This window comes from Tachyglossus aculeatus, chromosome 7 (genome assembly GCF_015852505.1).
Source record: "Tachyglossus aculeatus isolate mTacAcu1 chromosome 7, mTacAcu1.pri, whole genome shotgun sequence".
NCBI lineage: Eukaryota > Metazoa > Chordata > Mammalia > Monotremata > Tachyglossidae > Tachyglossus > Tachyglossus aculeatus.
Genome location: NC_052072.1, coordinates 4,729,270 through 4,747,171, shown reverse-complemented (window position 1 = coordinate 4,747,171; position 17,902 = coordinate 4,729,270). Strand labels below are relative to the sequence as shown.

At 46.6% G+C, this 17,902-nt stretch overlaps 1 protein-coding gene across 2 annotated transcripts in view; it reads left to right on the top strand.

The window, feature by feature from the left end:
* Positions 1-17,902, top strand: part of SATB2 (SATB homeobox 2) — a 246,362-nt gene that overhangs the window by 184,884 nt on the left and 43,576 nt on the right. The window lies entirely within an intron of this gene.

Below are 17,902 nucleotides of genomic sequence, written 5' to 3'. Positions count from 1 at the left end.
GCCTTCCTTTCCTGAATTAGTTTTTCTCTATGGTTTTTGTTAAGTTTCTGTTTATGGTATTTGGCACTACGTGCCAGGCACCCAACTAAGCACTGGGACGAATCCAAGCTAATCAGGTTGGACACAGTCCCTGAACCACAGGGGACTCACTGCCTTAATCGCCATTTTAGAGAAGCAGCGTGGCTCAGTGGAAAAGAGCCTGGGGTTTGGAGTCGGAGGTCATGGGTTCAAATCCCGGCTCCGCCACTTGTCAGCTGTGTGACTTTGGGCAAGTCACTTAACTTCTCTGGGCCTCAGTGACCTCATCTAGAAAATGGGGATGAAGACTGTGAGCCCCCCGTGGGACAAGCTGATCACCTTGTAACCTCCCCAGCGCTTAGAACAGTGCTTTGCACATATTAAGCATTTAATAAATGCCATTATTATTATTATTATTATTATTTTACTGACGAGGCCCAGAGACGCAAATCGACTTGCCCAAAGTCACCCAGCAGATGAGTGGCAGAGCAAGGATTAGAACCCAGGTCCCTGTGGCCATTTCACTGATTTCAAGTTGAACCTCCAATGTGTCACCTGGGCACCTGGAGAGAGACGGGTTGGCGGCTGTGTCATTCATTCATTCAGTCGTATTTACTGAGCGCTTACTGAGTGCAGAGCACTGTACTAAGCGCTTGGGAAGTACAAGTTGGCAACATATAGAGATGGTCCCTGCCCAACAGCGGGCTCACAGTCTAGAAGGGGAAGACAGACCACAAAACAGGAGAGGGGCTCGCGGGTCACCCCTGACCGCTCCCATGAAGCCCACGGTCCCCCCGAGGTCACACACCCAGAACACAGCCTTGAGGGGTGGCATCCACTTAGTTGCTGTGTGTGACCTTGGGAAGCACTTGTGTAGCCTCCGTAGCAGGAAGCAACCACGTGGCCACTGTAGCCGGAGCACTTTTTAGCCGCTGCAGCGGGTAGTAGCATCCACACATCCGCCGTAGCAGGGAGCCCTGTGCAACCGCCGGAGTGGGGAATATCCACGTGGCCGCCAGAGCAGGGAGCACCGTGCAGCCATCGTACCCAGTAAGCGCTCAATAAATATGATTGAACGAGTGAATAGCGGGGAGCACTATGTAGCCACCACAGCGGGAAGCATCCATGTGGTTAAGCGCTTAGTACAGTGCTCTGCACACAGTAAGCGCTCAATAAATACAATTGATGGTGTGGCGGGTGGACATAACAGCCTCCTTGAGCAATGGAGTCGGAAGACCTTTCGTTCCCAACCAACCGCTCCTAACAAGCTGGAGGAGATCATTATTTTTTTTTTACGGTATTCGTTAAACACTTCCTGTGTGCCAGGCACTGTTCTAAGTGCTGCGGTAGATAAAGTCTATTTATATTGATGTCTATCTCCCCAACTCTAATAATAATAATAATAATAATAATGATGGTATTTGATAAGTGCTTACTTTGTGCCACACAATGTTCTAAGCACTGAGGTAGATACAAGTTATTTATTTATTTATTTATTCTATTTGTACATATTCATTCTATATATTTTATTTTGTTAATATGTTTTGCTTTGTTCTCTGTCTCCCCCTTCTAGACTGTTGGGTAGGGACCGTCCCTATATGTTGCCAGCTTGTACTTCCCAAGCGCTTAGTACAGTGCTCTGCACACAGTAAGCGCTCAATAAATATGATTGAATGAATGAATGAATACAAGGTTATCGGGTTGCCCCAGGTGGGGCTCATAGTCTTCATCCCTGTTTTACAGATGAGGTAACTGAGGCACAGAGCAGTGAAGTGACTTGCCCAAAGTCACCCAGCTAAGTGGCAGAGCTGGGACTGGAACCCATGACCTCTGACTCCCAACCCCGGGCTCTTTCCACCAAGCCACGCTGCTTCTGTAAACTTGTTGTGGTCAGGGAATGTCATTGTTAATTGTTGTGTTGTGCTTTCTCAAGCGCTTAGTACAGTGCTCTGCACACAGTAAGTGCTCAATAAATATGATAGAATGAATGAATACAAATTTATCCGGTCGGACTCAGTCCATATCACACATGGGGCTCGCAGTCTTAATCCCCATTTTATAGAGGAGGGAACGGAGGCCCAGGGAAATGAACTGACTCGCCCAAGGTCACACCGCAGACCAGAGGTGGAACCGGGATTAGAACCCAGGTCCCTCTGACCCCCAGGCCCGGGCTCTAGCCACTAGGCCATGCTGCTTCTCGTTGCTTCCCAAGGCTATGCATTGCTTTCCTGGGCTGAGGCCTCAGGGGTAGGCGAGACCAGAGGTCACTTCTCATGTGTCCCATAACCCGGAGCGGTCAGGCTGGGAAAATCCAAAGGGAAAAGGGGGACTTGAAGAAAGAGGGGCATCAGGGGAATATTTTCCTGGCTTCCCCATGTCCTTCCCTTGCCGATCAGGGTTGACGAATTCTTCCAAGCTCAGGCAAGACGAAGGGAAACCCAAAAAGACCCGCCAAGCCCCCCGATAGAATTTAAGTGCCGAAAATCCCAGGCACCACATGGCAAAATATAATGAGCTTTGGAGCTGTTAAATGCATAAAGCTGTTAAACGCATAATGCCACTTGGCCCAACTGCCCGGCCCAGAACGGATTTCCACTGTGTAATAAGTGACATATGTGGTGAGCGTGCAATAAATAGCAAAGCCGCCCAACTGATTTGCCCACCGGGCCCTCGGCCCTCCCATCACGAAAATATCCAAGTCCCCCCACCTCGCCCAGCCCCTAAAATGGATGGTTTTGACAAGAAGTTAGGAACCCAAATTGGGTGGGGATCCTTGAGGGTCTTCCCTCTATCTGCTGCCGTCTCGATCGCGTTCCCGGCTAAATTGAGGCCCCCCTCCCATCCTGTCCCTCGTCCCCCACCTCCGATCAGACCCACCCAAGTAGCAGAGGAACGGCATGGAACGCTAATTAGCAGAAACGCCTCCCTCCTCCTCTCTGCTCGTTATTCCCACCCTCCACCCCCGAGCCAGTCCTTGAATCACCACAGTTTTCCAGAATCTGGAGTAAGACTGGTTCTTTGAAGTCGAAGGTGGAAAAAACTCAAAGCGGGACCTAAGGCAGGAAGAACAAAGTCCATTTTGAATCGCGCGGGACGGGTTGGCGTGGAAACATCTTTCCAATGCCCAATTCCTGTCCATTTATCATCTGTGAAATTGAGGGAAGAGAAAATAATAATAATAATAATAATGATGGTATTTGTTGAGTGCTTACTGTATGCTAAGCACTGGTAATGAGGTTGTCCCAAGTGGGGCACACAGTCTTAATCCCCATTTTCCAGATGAGGGAACTGAGGCACAGAGAAGTGAAGTGGTTTGCCCCAGGTCACACAGCAGAGAAGTGGCAGAGGCGGGATTAGAACCCAAGTCCTCTGACTCCCGAGTCTGGGCTTTTGCCACTAAGCCACGCACCCTGCGGGGGACGGGGAATGGTCCACCTGCTCTCTCCCCATCAGCAGAGTTGATTGAGAGCTCACCGTGTGCAGAGCACTGGACTAAGCGCTTGAGAGAGGATGATACAACAGAGTTAGCAGAAGTGCTCCCCTCCCACAGCGAGCTCACGGTCTTCCACGTTTCTTAGTTTCCCTAAGGGTAGGGAGAGTTAGGTGTTCCTCTCTCCATTTCGCAGATGGGGAAGTCGAGGCTGGAAGTTATCGGGTCAGCTTTCGGGGACTTCAGCCCAGCCGACGGCCAGCGCTCATGGTGCTTGCTTTTGCTCGTCCTTGGTGGGGTTTCTCAGAGCAATCCACTGAGGTTCCCATTCTGAGATAGTGAATCGCAAAGGTTGAAAGAGCTGAGCGCCCAGCTTCCCAAATCCTGCGCGGTAATCGATCCGTTGATCAGTGCTATATAGTGAGCGCTTACTGGGTGCAGAGCACTGTACTATGCCCTTGGGAGAGGACACTACCACATATCTCTGCCCTAGAGGAGCTGACAGTCTAGCGGGATCCTTGGTGTCTGCTTGGCCAAGTAAATATAGCTTGACTTATTATTTGTTTGCTTTTTGAATTTGTTTTTATGATATCTGTTGAGCATTTATTATGTGCCAGGTACTGTACTAACCGCTGGGGTAGATGCAGACTAATCAGGTTGAACACAGTCCCTGTCCCACATGGGGATCACAGTCTTTATTCCCATTTTTTAGATGAGGGAACTGAGGCACAGAGAAATGCAGCTCTTTGGAGGCAAGTAATGCATCTGTTTATTATTCTTTTCGAATAATAATAACACTCTTTTAGACTGTGAGCCCACTGTTGGGTAGGGACTGTCTCTATATGTTGCCAACTTGTACTTCCCAAGCGCTTAGTACAGTGCTCTGCACACAGTAAGCGCTCAATAAATACGATTGATTGATTGATTGATTATTCTCTTGTACTCTCCTTAGCACTTTAGTACAGTGGTAATAATATAATAATAATAATTATGGTATTCGTTAAGTGCTTACCCTTTGCGAAGCGCTGTTCTAAGCACTGGAGTAGATACAGGGTAATCAGGTTGGATCCAGTCCCTGTCCCACGTGGGGCTCACAATCTCAATCCCCGTTTTACAGACGGGGTAACTGAGTCACAGAGAAGTGAAGGAAGTCAGAGTGTGTCTGTTTATCATTGTCTTCAGTAGATACGATCGACTGAGTGACTTGCCCAAGGTCACCAACAGACGAAGGGCGGAGCCGGAATCAGAATCCAGGTCTTTCCAATTCCCGGACCCGGGCTGTCTCCACTAGGCCAAGGCCGCTTCTCTGATCTTTCGATGGAAAACGATTTTGTGGCGGGACAGGACGTCTCGGCCGGGGAAAGTGGGCTGCCGGGGCCGATTAAACGTGTCTGAGGTTTGGGGGACAGAGTAGATTTCCCCCTCTGGAGCCCTGTGGAGAGCGAGCCGGTGGTCTCAAGCCCATCAGCGTTTGGGGTGGGGGGGGCGTCGCTGCCACTAACGAGGCTGGAGGTTTGTTTTTAACGACCGTCTCACCCTCTAGTCTGGGCGGGGAATGTGTCTTCAGTTTCTCGTATTGTACTCTCCCAAACGCCTAGTACAGTGCTTTTTGCAGGGTAAGCGCTCAGTAAGGGCTATCGACTGGGGAGGAATGCCTGCTCTCATGTCCTTAGGGCCATCTCTGAGCTGCCGCCAAGGTTCAAAGACCCCTTCTTCTCCCCCAGGCCTCAGAACACCCTATCAATCAATCGTATTTATTGAGAGCTTACTGTGTGCAGAGCACTGTACTAAGCGCTTGGGAAGTACAAGTTGGCAACATATAGAGACAGTCCCTACCCAACAGTGGGCTCACAGTCTAGAAGGGGGAGACAGAGAACAAAACCAAACATATTAACAAAATAAAATAAATAGAATAGATATGTACAACTTACACCCTAAGTCCACCCAACATCCTTCCAGCGTGGCCTAGTGGAAAGAGCCCGGGCTGGGGAACCCAGAAAGACCTGGGTTCTAATCCCGGCTCTGCCCCTTGTCTGTCGTGTGACCTTGGGCAAGTCGCTTCACTTCTCTGGGCCTCAGCGACCTCATCTGGAAAACGGGTAATCAATCATATTTATTGAGCGTTTACTGTGTGCAGAGCACTGTACTAAGCGCTTGGGAAGTACAAGTTGGCAACATATAGAGACAGTCCCTACTCAACAGTGGGCTCACAGTCTTTTAGACTGTGAGCCTCATGTGCGACAGGGACTGTGTCCAACCCGATTTGCTTGTATCCACCCCAGCGCTTAGTACGGTGCCTGGCATACAATAAGCGCTTAACAAATAGAAAATTATTACTATTATTATTCTCTGGCCTCAGTTCCCTCATCTGCAAAATGTGGATTAAGACTGTGAACCCCATGTGGGGTTGGGCTATGTCCAACCCGATTTGCTTGTGTTCACTCCAGCGCTTAGTACAGTGCCTGGCCCAAAGTAAGCGCTTACCAAATACTGCAAGTATTGGTATTATTATTCCGATTATTGTTCTCGGTAATCAGATGGTCCCATAGGCCTGGGGAAATGCGGGGCGCTGCTTGCCAACACCTGGGGAATTTAAGGGTCAGATAGTCACGAAGGTATGGAGACCACGCCACAGTCCCTCAATTTAAGAGTCTCCTATTAAGACTCACTTAGAAGTTTCATTTCGAGGCCACATTGACTGTAATAATAACGATTGTGGTATTTGTTAAATGCTTACTGTCTGCCAGGCACTGTACGAAGCGTTGGGATAGATATAAGCAAATCGGGTTGGATATAATCCCGGCCCCACATGGTATTTGTTGGTATTTGTTAAGCACTTACTATGTGCAAAGCACTGTTCTAAGCGATGGGAAGGATGCAAGCTGATCAGGTTGTCCCATGTGGGGCTCACAATCCTAACCCCCATTTTACAGATGAGGTAACTGAGGCACAGAGAAGTTAAGTGACTTGCCCAAAATCACACAGCTGACAAGCGGCGGAGCTGGGATTTGAACCCATGACCTCCGACTCCCAAGCCCGTGCTCTTCCCACTGAGCCACGATGGGGCTCACAGTCTCAATCCCCATTTTCTAGATGAGGGGACTGAGGCACAGAGAGGTCAAGCGAATTGTACTTTCCAAGCGATTAGTACAGTGCTCTGCACACAGTAAGCGTTCAATAAATACGATTGAATGAACGAATGAATGAAGTGATGTGCCCAAAGTCACGCAGCAGACATGTGACAGAGTCAGGATTAGAACCCACGACCTTCTGATTCAGAGGCTGGGCTCTGTGTGCTGCGCCACATACTAAGGTCTTCCTATGTGCCAAACACTTTACCTAGCGCTGGGATCGATCCAGGATTTATCCGCTAGGACCCCGTCCCCACCTCCCTTGGGGCTCCCAGCCTAAGAGGCAGAGAAGGCAGGCGTCTTGTCCCCATTTAACAGATGAGGAAACTGAAGTACAGAGCAGTTAGGTGACTTGCTCAAGGTCTCCTAGCAGGCCAGGGACCAAGCCAGGTTAGTACAGTGCTAAGCGCTTAGTACAGTGCTGTGCACACAGTAAGCGCTCAATAAATATGATTGAATGAATGATTAGAACCTGCCTTTCTGTCCAGGGCATTTCCCACTAGGCCATGCCACCTCTCTGGTTGATAGCGTCCACCGATCTTTACTGTGGGACTGACAGACCTTTTCATTCATTCTGTTCATTTCAGTGGTATTTATTGAGTGCTAACTGTGTGGAGAGCACTGTACTAAGCGCTTGGTCATTGGAGCAACTTTCCTGTCTTGATGGAAAAAGACCTGTCCTGTGTCTAGAGTGTAAGCTCGCTCTGGGCAGGGAATGCGTCCGTTTATTGTTGTGTCATACTCTCCCAAGTGCGTAGTTCAGTGCTCTGCACACAGTAAGCGCTTAATAAATACGATTGAATGAATGGATGCATGGTCTGTTAACCCCTGGATGGTTTTCTGCTCCTGCTGCACTGATCCTGGCAGAAGTAAACACCAGAAACTCCTTTTTTGGGGTGGGAGGAGTTGTAGGGGGATTTTTAGGTGCTTCCCTCTTTCCTGATGCACCTCTGTTCCCTTTTGTATCTCCTATCTAAAAACCCGATTATTCGGTCCCAAGAGCTCAGGACAATAGTAGATTGTACGCGCCTCACCCTATGGTATTCTCCCAATAATGATAATAATGCTGGTATTTGTTAAGCGCTTACTATGTGCCAAGCACAGTTCTAAGCATTGGGGTAGATACAATAATAATAATAATAATTGGCATTTGTTAAGCGCTTACTATGTGCAAAGCACTGTTCTAAGCGCTGGGGAGGATACAGAGTGATCAGGTTGCCCCACGTGGGGCTCACAGTCCTAACCCCCATTTTACAGATGAGGTAGCCGAGGCACAGAGAAGTTATTTGACTTGCCCAAAGTCACACAGCTGACAGGTGGCGGAGCTGGGATTAGAACCCACAACCTTTGACTCCCAAGCTCATGCTCTTTCCGCTAAGTCTAAAGAAGCAGCTTCCCAAGCAGTTAGAACGGTGCTTTGGTGGCCCAGAAGGTCTCAGGTTCTTTAGTAATGGACCAGTTTTGAGGTTCCCAAAACATCACTTTGGTTGGCACACAGAGAAGCAGTAGTGGATAGAGCACAGACTTGGGAATCAGAAGGTCATGGGTGCTAATTTCGGCTCCGCCACTTGTCCGCTGTGTGACCTTCACTTCCCTGGGCCTCATTCCCTCATCTGGAAAATGGGGATCGAGACCGTGAGCCCCACGTGGGACAGGGACTGTGTCCGACCGATTTGCTTGGATCCATCCCAGCGCTTAATACAGTGCCTGGCATGTAGTAAGTGCTTAACAAATACCACAGTTGTTATCATTATTAAATACTGTTGATTGACTTATTTCCCCAACTACACCCATTACAATTATATAACCCTCCTCTTCCTCCTGCCAGTATTCCCAATCCATCAATCAGTGGTATTTATTGAGCGCTTACAGTGTGCAGAGCATTGTGCAGAGCACTTGGGAGAGGACATTCATTCATTCATTCAATCGTATTTATTGAGCATTTACTGTGTGCAGAGCACTGTTCTAAGCCCTTGGGAAGTACAAGTTGGCAACATATAGAGACGGTCCCTACCCAACTACGGGCTCACAGTCTAAAAGACAGTACATTAGAGTTGTGAACAAGATGTTGACTAAATGGGTCTCAAATGCTGAATTTGTGGTTAATCCCATCCCAGTTTTATGTATTAATTCATTCGGTCAGTCAGTCTTATTTACTGAGTGCTTACTATGTGCAGCGCACTGTACTAAGTGCTTGGGAGAGTACAGTGTAACAATAAGCAGACACATTCCCTGGCCACATCGAGATTGCAGTCTAGTTGTGGGGGAGACTAACATTAATATAAATAAATAAATGATCTTACCTCCTTCCCTTCCCCACAGCACCTGTATATATGTATATATGTTTGTACATATTCATTACTCTATTTATTTATTTATTTATTTTACTTGTACATATCTATTCTCTTTATTTTATTTTGTTAGTATGTTTGGTTTTGTTGTCTGTCTCCCCCTTTTAGACTGTGAGCTCACTGTTGGGTAGGGACTGTCTCTATATGTTGCCAACCTGTACTTCCCAAGCGCTTAGTACAGTGCTCTGCACACAGTAAGCGCTCAATAAATACGATTGATTGATAAGCGGTGTGGGGTTGGGAGGGGGGACGAATAAAGGGAGCAAGGCAAGGTGTCGCAGAAGGGAGTGGGAGAAGAAGAAAGTGGGGTTTAGTCAGGGAAGGCCTCTTGGAGGAGATGGGCCTTCAATAAGGCTTTGGAAGGGGGGAGATTAATTGTCAGATTTGAGTATACACATAAACATAAGTATGTATTTGCATATGTATATATGAATATGTACTCAAAGACAACTGTAAGCTCATTTTAGGCAGGGATCATGTATACCAGCTCTGTTGTATTGTTCTCTCCCAATCAATCGTATTTATTGGGCACTTACTGTGTGCAGAGCACTGTACGAAGTGGTTGGGAAGTACAAGTTGACAACATATAGAGACAGTCCCTACCCAACAGTGGGCTCACAGTCTAAAAGGGGGAGAAAGAGAACAGAACCAAACATACTAACAAAATAAAATAAATAGAATAGATATGTACAAGTAAAATAGATAAATAAATAAATAAATAGAGTAATAAATATGTACAAACATATATACATATATACAGGTGCTGTGGGGAAGGGAAGGAGGTAAGATGGGGGGGATGGAGAGGGGGACGAGGGGGAGGGGAAGGAAGGGGCTCAGTCCGGGAAGGCCTCCTGGAGGAGGTGAGCTCTCAGTAGGGCCAAGCACTTAGTCCAGCGCTCTGCATTCAGGAGGCACTCAGTAAATAGCAGAGATTGATTAATTGACACCACTGCTTGGGTTAAATCTATCTTTCAATGCTGCACAGTCTTTTTCTTGGAACCCGCCCCCCCTTCTCCTTCTCAAATATGAACCCTTATTCTCTAGGGACGCAGCCACTTAAATGTTCAATAGGGGACATGTCGGAGGTGCATCTGAGAAAGCATCAAAATAGTTCTTGCCAAGTAGAGCTTAGAATTCAGTTTATGGTTTGGGAAAATAGAAAAGGAAGTATAAAATCATTAGCCTTGAACTGTAACAGAATGTTCAGTATAAAGCTTTTTCTGAGGTCTAGATGACCTTCTCTTCAAGAATTCATCGAAGCCCTTTGACGACACCTCCGTACCGCAGTTAGCCTTCTATCCATTTTGGCTTCCTTGATTAGGTTATCGTGAATCATTAGGGGGTTTATTTATTTTAATAGACACTTATTGGATTCAGGAAAAGAGAACTCGGGCGACGAAGGAACAAGAGCAGAATATTATCTGGCTCATTTCACACTCCAGAGGAGTTTGCAACCAGCTGAAGAGACGGCCTTTCCCATTTAGAAAAGTTTGTTAGGGAACTTTTTGTCCACCTGCTTAGAAAATACATCTCTCTGTGGTTCATAATGAGATTATTAGTATTTTTTCCCCCCGAGAGGGACACCATACATCCTTTCTTTTCAGTTACATATGTCGAAGATGTGGGTGTGGAAACAACCTTAGGGCATCTGTTTGAGTGGTGAGGATTTGTTCTTTGGCCCTTCCATTCATTCATTCATTCAATCGTATTTATTGAGCACTTACTGTGTGCAAAGCACTGTACTAAGTGCTTGGGAGAGGACAGTAGAGCAATAAACGGACACATTCTATGTCCACAATGAGCTTACAGTCTAGAGGGGGAGACAGACATTAATAGAAAGAAAAAAATGATGGATATGGACGTAAGTGGGATGGGGCTGGGAAGGGGGATGAAGAAAGGGAGCAAGCAAGTCAGGGCAACACAGAAGGGAGTGGGAGAAGAGGAAAGGAGGGCTGAGTCCATCCTCTCACCCATGTTGCTGCAGTGTGTCAACTCTGGGGGAGAAAATGTCTTTTGGGCCTGTCGCTTTTAATAATAATAATAATGATGATGATGACAATGGTATTTGTTAAGCGCTTACTGTGTTCCAAGCACTGTTCTAAGTATTGGGGTAGATACAAGGTAATGAGGTTGTCCCACATGGGGCTCACAGTCTTAATCGTGGAGCCAGGATTAGAACCCACGACCTCTGACTCCTCTTTCCACTAAGCCACACTGCTTTTAGACTTCTCTCGAGCAGAAACGAGAACTTGGTTGTCACCCATCTCTGGCCTGAGGGGAAATAATAATAATAATTATGGTATTTGTTAAGCATTTACTATGTGTCAGGCACTGTACTGGGGTGGTTACAAGCAAATCGAGTTGGATACAGTCTCTGTCCCTTATGGGGCTCACAGTCTCAATCCCTATATTATTGATGAGGTAATGGGCTCAGAGAAATTAAGTGACTTGCCCAAGGTCACACAGCAGACAAGTGGTAGAGCCCGGACGAGAAACCAGGTCCCACGCCCATGCTCTTACCCCTAAGCCACACTTCTTCTCTAGACTTACTATGGGCAGGACACTGTACTAAGCGCTTGGGCCCATTTAGCAGAGTAACTAGACAGTATCGCTGCCCTCAAGGAGCCTCCTGCGTACGGTTTTCTCTGCCCCATATCATTTCACCCATCTTGGCAATTGAGGAATTTCAGGGCCACCGGCTCTTTTGTTCATTCAGTCTTATTTATTGAGCGTTTACTCTGTGCAAAACACTGTACTGAGCGCTTGGGAGGGGACACTTCTCTCCCACTTCCAGATTTTGTGGAGATGAGGAGAGCCTCAGAGCTCAGAGATTACCTCGGTTCTGGGATTCTACTCAGGGTGATGCTGCCTTGCCTTCCCATCAATCGGTCATATTTACTGAACATTTACTGTGTGCAGAGTACTGTACTAAGCGCTTGGGAGAATATAATTGAGTTTTTAGACTCAAGCGCTTACTATGTTCATTCATTCAATCGTATTTATTGAGCACTTACTGTGTGCAGAACACTGTACTAAGCTCTTGGGAAGTACAAGTTGGCAACATATAGAGATGGTCCCTACCCAATAGCGGGCTCACAGTCTAGAAGGGGGAGACAGACAACGAAACAAAACATATAAACTTAATAAAATAAATAGAATAAATATGTACAAGTAAAATAAATAGAGTAATAAATAGGTACAAACATATATACATATATACAGGTGCTGTGGGGAGGGGAGGGAGGTAAGGCGGGGCGATGGGGAGGGGGACGAGGGGGAGAAGAAGGAGGGGGCTCAGTGTGGGAAGGCCTCCTGGAGGAGGTGAGCTCTCAGTAGGGCTTTGAAGGGAGGCACTGCCAGGCACTGTGCCAGGCACTGTACTAAGAACTGGGGTAGAAAGGAGCTAATCAGGTTGGAAAAGGTGTGCTCACAGTCTTAATCCCCATTCTACAGATAATAATAATGATGATGGCATTTGTTAAGCACATACTATGTGCAAAGCACTGCTCTAAGCGCTGGGGGGGATACGTGATCAGGTTGTCCCATGTGGGGCTCACAGTCAATCCCCACTTTACAGATGAGGTCACTGAGGCTCAGAGAAGTGAAGTGACTTGCCCAAGGTCACAAAGCAGCCATGTGGTGGAGCAGAATTAGAACCCAGGTCCTTCTGACACCCAGGCCCATGTTCTGTCCACAAGGTCACACTGCTTCCAGGGAATATGTCCACCAAGTCTGTTATATTGGAGATAGCAGCGTGGCTTAGTGGAAAGAGCCTGGGTTTGGGAGTCAGACGTCATGGGTTCTAATCCCTGCTCTGCCACTTGTCTGCTGTGTGACCTTGGGCAAGCTACTTCACTTCTCTGTGCCTCAGTTACCTCATCTGTAAAATGGGGATTAAGACTGTGAGCTCCACGTGGGACAACCTGATCACCTTGTATCTACCCTAGTGCTTAGAACAGTGCTTGGCACATAGTAAGCGCAAATTAAATACCATAATTATTATTATACTGGACTCTCCCAAGCACTTCGTACAGTACTCTGCAGACAGTAAGCGCTCAGTAAGTGCCATTAATCGATGGATTCGCCGTCTAAACTGTAAGCTTGGGGTGGGCAGGGGACGTGTCTACGAACTCTTTTATATTGGACTCTCCCGGGTGCTTAGTCCAGTAAGCTCTCAATACATCCAATCGATCGACTGATTCATCTGAAGCACTGGGCGCACTGTGATTAGACGTGCCTGACTCCATGCTCGGAACTGCTTTAGTGACGTCCCTGTTCCTTCAGCATGTCTCTAGACCAGAAGCTCGTTATGGGCAGGGAATGTGTCCATTTATTGTTCTGTTGTCCTCTCCCAAGCGCTTACTACAGTGCTCTGCACACAGTCAGCGCTCAATACGATCCAATGGCATGAATAAATCTACCAACATCCTGCCAAAGGTTCGTTCTTTTGGAGTTTCCTTTTTTTGTTTCCCAAGGCAAATATATTTGCTTAAGAGATTGAGGAAGTGAAGGTGGGATACTAATAGATATTATTTGCTTATGCACGGGCTCCTCGGGAAAGCTTTATCCTCTCCGGGTGGAGGGAGTGCCAAGGCTGACGTTAAAATTCCCCGTTTGGGATTTGGCGGCGGAAAGGGAATTTGAATGACGAGTTCACTCTTCCCACCTTTTTTTCGCTCTTTGTTGGGTCCTGAGGAGGGGCATTCCAGAGCCCCAGTGATCTAACTGGAAGCCCCGTGAGCATCCCAGCACCCTGGAATGTGTAATAATAAGAATAACAATACTAATGGTGGTATTTGTTAAGCGCTTACTATGTGCCAGGCACTGTACTAAAGCTGGGGTGGATGATAATCATAATAATAATAATTATGGTATTTGGGTTTTTTATGGCATTTGTTAAGCGCTTACTATGTGCAAAGCACTGCACTAAACGCTGGGGAGGTTACAAGTTGATCAGGTTGTCCCATGAGGAACTCACAGTCTTCGTCCCCATTTTACAGAGGAGGGAACTAAGGCACAGAGAAGTTAAGTGACTTGCCCAAAGTCACACTGCTGGCAATTGGCAGAGCTGGGATTTTAAGTACTTACTATGGGCCAGGCAGTGTACTAACGCTGGGGTGGATGATAATCATAATCATAATAATTATGGTATTTGTTAAGTGCTTATTATGGGCCAGACACTGTATTAAGTGCTGGGGTGAATAATAATAATAATAATAATTATAACAATTACCATGGTGTTTGTAAAGTGCTTACTATGTGTCAGGCACTGTACTAAGTGCTTGGGAGAAGACAGTACAACAACAGACAGATACCTGTCCGCAGTGAGCTCACAGTGAAGAGGGGGAGATAGACATTAATATAAATAAATAGATAAATAAATATAGTCAATAACAAATGCATATAAATGAATAAATAATGGATTCATCAATCAATCAATCAATCGTATTTATTGAGCGCTTACTATGTGCAGAGCACTGTACTAAGCGCTTGGATTCATGAATAATAAATAAATAGATAACTAATAGTTAAATAGATAGAGAAGTGACTTGCCCAAGGTCACACAGCAGACAAGTGGCAGAGCTGGGATTAGAACCCATGATAATAATAATAGTAATAATTGTGGTATTTGTTAAATGCTTACTATGGGCCCAAGCACTGTTGAGAGCGCTAGGAGCAGATACAAGGCAATCAGGTTGTCCCACGTGGGGCTCACAGTCTTCATCCCCATTTTACAGATGAGGTCACTGAGGCCCAGAGAAGTGAAGTGGTTTGCCCAAGGTCACACAGCAGACGAGTGGCAGAGCCAGAATTAGATCTTTTGGCTCCCGGGCACAGGCTGTATCCACTACACTGTGCCGCTTCTCATTTGAACTCTGAAGTGGTCCGTGGGAGCAGGCCTGCATCCCCCCCTTCAAAGCCTTTTCAAAGGCCCATCTCCTCCAGGAGGCCTTCCCTGACTAAGCCCTCCTCTCCTCTTCCCCAGCTCCCTTCTGCTTCGCCCTGACTCGCTCCTTTCATTCATCCCCCAGCCCCACACCACTTATGGCCACAGATGTCATTTATTTCCTCCTGTTCATGTCGGTCTCCCCCTCCAGACTGTAAGCCTGCTGTGAGCGGGGAAAGTGTCTGTTTATTGTTCTGTCGTCATCTCCCAAGCGCTTAGTACAGTGCTCTGCCCACCGTAAGCACTCAATCAATACAGTTGAATGAACGGATGAATGAACACAAGCAGGCACTCAGGCTTTTGGTCTCTATATGTTGTCAATTTGTACTTCCCAAGCGCTTAGTACAGTGCTCTGCACTTAGTAAGCGCTCAATAAATACGATTGATGATTGATGATGATGTAGAAGGAGCCAAAGAGAAAGGCTCCGTCCCCGGCCTCTGCGAGGCCCGTGCAGACCGGTGGCGTTGGAATTGGCCGGGAACCGCTGCATCGCCAATTTGGAACCTCAAATCATCCCCTCGGAATGTTCCATGTATCACTCCTGGCGCCCCGACCACCAAAAAAACCCAACTCGAGATGCTGAACAGAAAAAGGAGATTTGTCTATTAATAATTCATGAGTTCCCATTGAACATGCACGGCAGAAACGGTGCTATTCAATAGAGAATGCTGTCATCTGTCACTGTTTTATTTGACATTTACACTTTTTTTTTCTTTTTTTTTTTTGTGCCTGATACCACAAAACTTTCTTGGACGGCATGCAAGGATTATATAAATGATTAAAACAAAACCCAAAAAAAGGCAAATGCGAGGGACTTTTAACTCTCTGTTGAGAATGAGGTCTACCCGCAATTATAAAGGAATTATTCCTCTAGGCTCAGGGGCTCTTTCTTTTTGCACATTGGCCAGCCAAGTAGTGGATTCTCGAGGGCAGGGATCCTCTCTTCTGACTCCCCCATTCTCCCAAACGTTCAGCACAGTGCTCTGCGCACCGCAGCCAGTAGTCGCTTTGAGGGCAAGGATCAGGGATTGTGTCTTCTAACTCCCTGGTGCTTTTTCGAGCGTTCAGCCCAGTTCTCTGCAACCGGTAGAATAAGGTCTTTGAAGGCAGGGAGCCAGGAGGGTGTCTCCTGCCTTTCCTGTGCTCTTTCAGATGCTTAGCTTTTAGACTGTGAGCCCACTGTTGGGTAGGGACTGTCTCTATATGTTGCCAATTTGTACTTCCCAAGCGCTTAGTACAGTGCTCTGCACATAGTAAGCGCTCAATAAATATGATTGATGATGATGATGATGCTCAGCCCACAGTAGCCGGTCAGCTCTTTCAGGGCAGGGAGCAGGGATCGTGTCCTGTAATTATCTTGTGCTTTTCTCAAGCGATCAGCTCCATGCACTGTGCAGAGTAGACTGAAAGCTCCTTGAGGGAAGGGATCATGCCTTCTAATTTTGTGGCACTCTCCCAAGTGTTGACCACAGCGTGGCTCAGTGGAAAGAGCCTGGGCTTTGGAGTCAGAGGTCATGGGTTCAAATCCCGGCCCTGCCAACTGTCAGCTGTGTGACTTTGGGCAAGTCACTTCACTTCTCTGTGCCTCAGTTACCTAATCTGTGAAATGGGGATTAAAACTGTGAGCCCCCCGTGGGACAACTTGATCACCTTGTAACCTCCCCCCAGCGCTTAGAACAGTGCTGTGTACATAGTAAGCGCTTAACAAATGCCATCATGATCACAGCGCTCTGCACGTGATAGGCGCTCAGGTCAGTGCTATTGATAAAATAACTGTGATATTTGTTAAGCACTTACAAAGTGCAAGCGCTGTATCCCGGCTCCGCCAATTGTCAGCTGTGTGACGTTGGACAAGTCAGTTCACTTCTCTGTACCTCAGTTCCCTCATCTGCAAAATGGGGATTAAGACTGTGAGCCCCCAGTGGGACAACCTGATCACTTTGTAACCTCCCCAGCACTTAGAACAGTGCTTTGCACATAGTAAGCGCTTAATAAATGCCATTATTATATTATTATTGGCACATAGTAAGCACATAACAAATACCATTATTATTAATCAATCAATCAATCAATTGTATTTACTGAGTGCTTACTATGCGCAGAGCACTGTACTAAGCTTAATTATAGCTTATTATTATATTATATTATTATTATTATAGCTTATTATTATAGCTTAATGGAAAGAGCCTGGGCTTGGGAGTCAGAGGATGTGGGTTCTAATCCCAGCTCCGCCACTTGTCTGCTGTGTGGCCTTGGGCAAGCCACTTAACGTCTCTGTGCCTTAGTCACCTCATCTGTAAAGTGGGGATTAAAACTGTGAGCCCCACGTGGGACAACCTGATTACTCTGTATCTACCCCAGCGCTTAGAATAGTGTATGGCACATGTAAGCGCATAACAAATACCATTATTATTACTATTATTATTATTATCATCAAGCAGGTCTCATTGACCGATGTCGACAGGACAGATAAATGTCTCCAAAGGATGGGGTGGGGATGGAGGGGTGAGGGGGGACGGAGGATGAGGGAGAGAGAAAGACATTGAAATTAAAGTTGGAACCTTTTATAGCAGCTAGGATTCAGCTTTCTGGACTTACCTTGGCTTAAATCAGTCAATCAATAGGTGGTATATATTGAGCGCTTTCTGTGTGCAAGAGCACTGTACTAAGCGCTTAGGAGTGAATACAGTACAGTGTAGTTGATCATTACAATGCCTGACCAAAGAGAGCTTACATTCTTCTGTGTGCAAAGCACTGTACTAAGCGCTTCAGAACGTAAAACACAGTAGAATTCTTTGTGGGCAGGAACGTGTCTACCAATTCTGTTATATTGTACTCTACCGAGGGCTCAGTTCAATACTCTGCAGACAGTAAGCACTCAATAAATACAATTGATCGATCGATCAATTGGTAGAATTGGTGGACAAGATCCCTACCCACCAGGAGCTCGGAATTTAGAGGCATGGACAGAGTTTAAAGAACATTTAGGCTAGGGGAATAAAGAGGCGAAGAGGGGTGGGATGG